The sequence below is a fragment of the Triticum urartu genome, chromosome 2 (genome assembly GCF_003073215.2).
Source record: "Triticum urartu cultivar G1812 chromosome 2, Tu2.1, whole genome shotgun sequence".
Taxonomy (NCBI): Eukaryota; Viridiplantae; Streptophyta; class Magnoliopsida; order Poales; family Poaceae; genus Triticum; species Triticum urartu.
Window position 1 is genome coordinate 245300198 of NC_053023.1, and position 4319 is coordinate 245304516.

Here is a 4319-nt window from a genome sequence, read left to right on the forward strand (position 1 = left end):
CTTGAAATTTTAATGAGGGATCATCTTATTTACTACCATTGTTCTAAGAAAATAAGATGCATAAACATGATAAACATCACATGCAATCAAATAATAGTGACATGATATGGCCAATATCATATAGCTCCTTTGATCTCCATCTTGGGGCTCCATGATCATCTTGTCACCGGCATGACACCATGATCTCCATCATCATGATCTCCATCATCGTGTCTCCATGAAGTTGTCTCGCCAACTTATTACTTCTACTACTATGGCTATCGGTTAGCAATAAAGTAAAGTAATTACATGGCGTTGTTCAATGACACGCAGGTCATACAATAAATAAAGACAACTCCTATGGCTCCTGCCGGTTTTCATACTCATCGACATGCAAGTCGTGATTCCTATTACAAGAACATGATCAATCTCATACATCACATATCATTCATCACATTCTTCTTGGCCATATCACATCACATAGCATACCTTGCAAAAACAAGTTAGACGTCCTCTAATTGTTGTTTGCATGCTTTACGTGGCTGCTATGGGTTTCTAGCAAGAACGTTTCTTACCTACGCAAAAACCACAACGTGATATGCCCATTGCTATTTACCCTTCATAAGGACCCTTTTCATCGAATCCGATCCGACTAAAGTGGGAGAGACAGACACCCGCTAGCCACCTTATGCAACTAGTGCATGTCAGTCGGTGGAACCAGTCTCACGTAAGAGTACGTGTAAGGTCGGTCCGGGCCGCTTCATCCCACAATGCCACCGAATCAAGATTGGACTAGTAACGGTAAGCATATTGAACAAAATCAACGCCCACAACTACTTTGTGTTCTACTCGTGCATAGAAACTACGCATAGACCTAGCTCATGATGCCACTGTTGGGGAACGTAGCAGAAATTCAAAATTTTCCTACGTGCCACCAAGATCTATCTATGGAGAAACCAGCAACGAGGGGAAGGAGAGTGCATCTACATACCCTTGTAGATCGCTATGCGGAAGCGTTCAAGAGAACGGGGTTGAAGGAGTCGTACTCGTCGTGATCCAAATCACCGGAGATCCTAGTGCTGAACGGACGGCACCTCCGCGTTCAACACACGTACAGCCCGTTGACGTCTCCCATGCCTTGATCCAGCAAGGAGAGAGGGAGAGGTTGAGGAAGACTCCATCCAGCAGCAGCACAACGGCGTGGTGGTGGTGGAGGAGCGTGGTACTCCAGCAGGGCTTCGCCAAGCACCGCAAGAGACGAGGAGGAGAGAGGTAGGGCTGCGCCAGGGAGAGATCAAATCATGTGTGTCATGGGCAGCCCAAACCCCCCACTATTTATAGGAGAAGGGGAGGAGGGTGCGCCCCCTCTAGGGTTCCCACCCCTAGGGGGCGGCAACCCTAGATGGGATGGAGGGGGGCGGCCAAGAGAGGGAGAAGGGGGCGCGCCCTAGGGTGGGCCTTAGGCCCATCTGCGCCTAGGGTTTCCCCCTTCTCCTCCTAGCTGCGCCTTGGGCCTTGTGGGAGGCGCACCAGCCCACTCAGGGGCTGGTCCCTTCCCACTCTTGGCCCATGCAAGCCTCCGGGGCTGTTGGCCCCACTTGGTGGACCCCCGGGACCCTCCCGGTGGTCCCGGTACGTTACCGATAAAACCCGAAACTTTTCCGGTGACCAAAACATGACTTCCCATATATAAATCTTTACCTCCGGACCATTCCGGAATTCCTCGTGACGTCCGGGATCTCATCCGGGACTCCGAACAACATTCGGTAACCACATACAAACTTCCTTTATAACCCTAGCGTCATCGAACCTTAAGTGTGTAGACCCTATGGGTTCGGGAACCATGCAGACATGACCGAGACGTTCTCCGGTCAATAACCAACAGCGGGATCTGGATACCCATGTTGGTTCCCACATGTTCCACGATGATCTCATCGGATGAACCACGATGTCGAGGATTCGATCAATCCCGTATACAATTCCCTTTGTCTAGCGGTATTGTACTTGCCCGAGATTCGATCGTTGGTATCCCGATACCTTGTTCAACCTCGTTACTGGAAAGTCTCTTTTACTCGTTCCGTAACACATCATCCCGTGATCAACTCCTTGGTCACATTGTGCACATTATGTTGATGTCCTACCGAGTGGGCCCAGAGATACTGTTGGGGAACGTAGCAATAATTCAAAATTTTCCTACGTGTCACCAAGATCAATCTATGAAGTCATCTAGGAACGAGGGAGGAGTGGATCTACATACCCTTGTAGATCGCGCGCGGAAGCGTTCAAGAGAACGGGGTTGATGGAGTCGCATTCGTCGTGATTCAAATCACCGATGATCCTAGCGCCGAACGGACGGCACCTCCGCGTTCAACACACGTACGGAACGGAGGCGTCTCCCATGCCTTGATCCAGCAAGGAGGAGGGAGAGGTTGATGGAGATCCAACAGCACGACGGCGTGGTGGAAGTAGCGGGATTCCAACAGGGCTTCGCTAAGCGCTGCGGGAGGAGGGAGATGTGTCACGGGAGGGAGAGGGAGGCGCCAGGCCTTAGATTGGTTTGCTCCTCCTTTTCCCCACTATATATAGGGCCAAGGGAGAGGGGGGAGGCGCAGCCCTTGCCCCTTCCTCCAAGGAAGGGTGCGGCGGGTGGGGAGGAGTCTATCCTCCCTAAGGCACCTCGGAGGTGCCTTCCCCTTTTAGGACTCTCCCCTTTTTCTCTTCTCTTGGCGCATGGGCCTCTAGGGGCTGGTGACCTTGGCCCATATAGGCCAAGGCACACCCCTACAGCCCATGTGGCCCCCTGGGGCAGGTGGCCCCACCCGGTGGACCCCCGGGACCCTTCCGGTGGTCCCGGTACAATACCGGTGACCCCGAAACTTGTCCCGATGGCCGAAATAGCACTTCCTATATATAATTCTTTACCTCCGGACCATTCCGGAACTCCTCGTGACGTCCGGGATCTCATCCGGGACTCCGAACAACTTTCGGGTTACCGCATACTAATATCTCTATAACCCTAGCGTCACCGAACCTTAAGTGTGTAGACCCTACGGGTTCGGGAGACATGCAGACATGACCGAGACGTTCTCCGGTCAATAACCAACAGCGGGATCTGGATACCCATGTTGGCTCCCACATGTTCCACGATGATCTCATCGGATGAACCACGATGTCATGGACTTAATCAATCCCATATACAATTCCCTTTGTCTAGCGGTATTATACTTGCCCGAGATTCGATCGTCGGTATACCGATACCTTGTTCAATCTCGTTACCGGCAAGTCTCTTTACTCGTTCCGTAACACATCATCCCGTGATCAACACCTTGATCACATTGTGCACATTATGATGATGTCCTACCGAGTGGGCCCAGAGATACCTCTCCGTTTACACGGAGTGACAAATCCCAGTCTCGATTCGTGCCAACCCAACAGACACTTTCGGAGATACCTGTAGTGCACCTTTATAGTCACCCAGTTACGTTGTGACGTTTGATACACCCAAAGCATTCCTACGGTATCCGGGAGTTGCACAATCTCATGGTCTAAGGAAAAGATACTTGACATTAGAAAAGCTTTAGCATACGAACTACACGATCTTTGTGCTAGGCTTAGGATTGGGTCTTGTCCATCACATCATTCTCCTAATGATGTGATCCCGTTATCAACGACATCCAATGTCCATGGTTAGGAAACCGTAACCATCTATTGATCAACGAGCTAGTCAACTAGAGGCTTACTAGGGACATGGTGTTGTCTATGTATCCACACATGTATCTGAGTTTCCTATCAATACAATTATAGCATGGATAATAAATGATTATCATGAACAAGGAAATATAATAATAACCAATTTATTATTGCCTCTAGGGCATATTTCCAACAGATACCTCTCCGTTTACACGGAGTGACAAATCCTAGTCTCGATTCGTGCCAACCCAACAGACACTTTTGGAGATACCTGTAGTGTACCTTTATAGCCACCCAGTTATGTTGTGACGTTTGGCACACCCAAAGTATTCCTACGGTATCCGGGAGTTGCACAATCTCATGGTCTAAGGAAATGATACTTGACATTAGAAAAGCTTTAGCATACGAACTACACGATCTTTGTGCTAGGCTTAGGATTGGGTCTTGTCCATCACATCATTCTCCCAATGATGTGATCCTGTTATCAACGACATCCAATGTCCATGGTCAGGAAACCGTAACCATCTATTGATCAACGAGCTAGTCAACTAGAGGCTTACTAGGGACATGGTGTTGTCTATGTATCCACACATGTATCTGAGTTTCCTATCAATACAATTCTAGCATGGATAATAAACGATTATCATGAA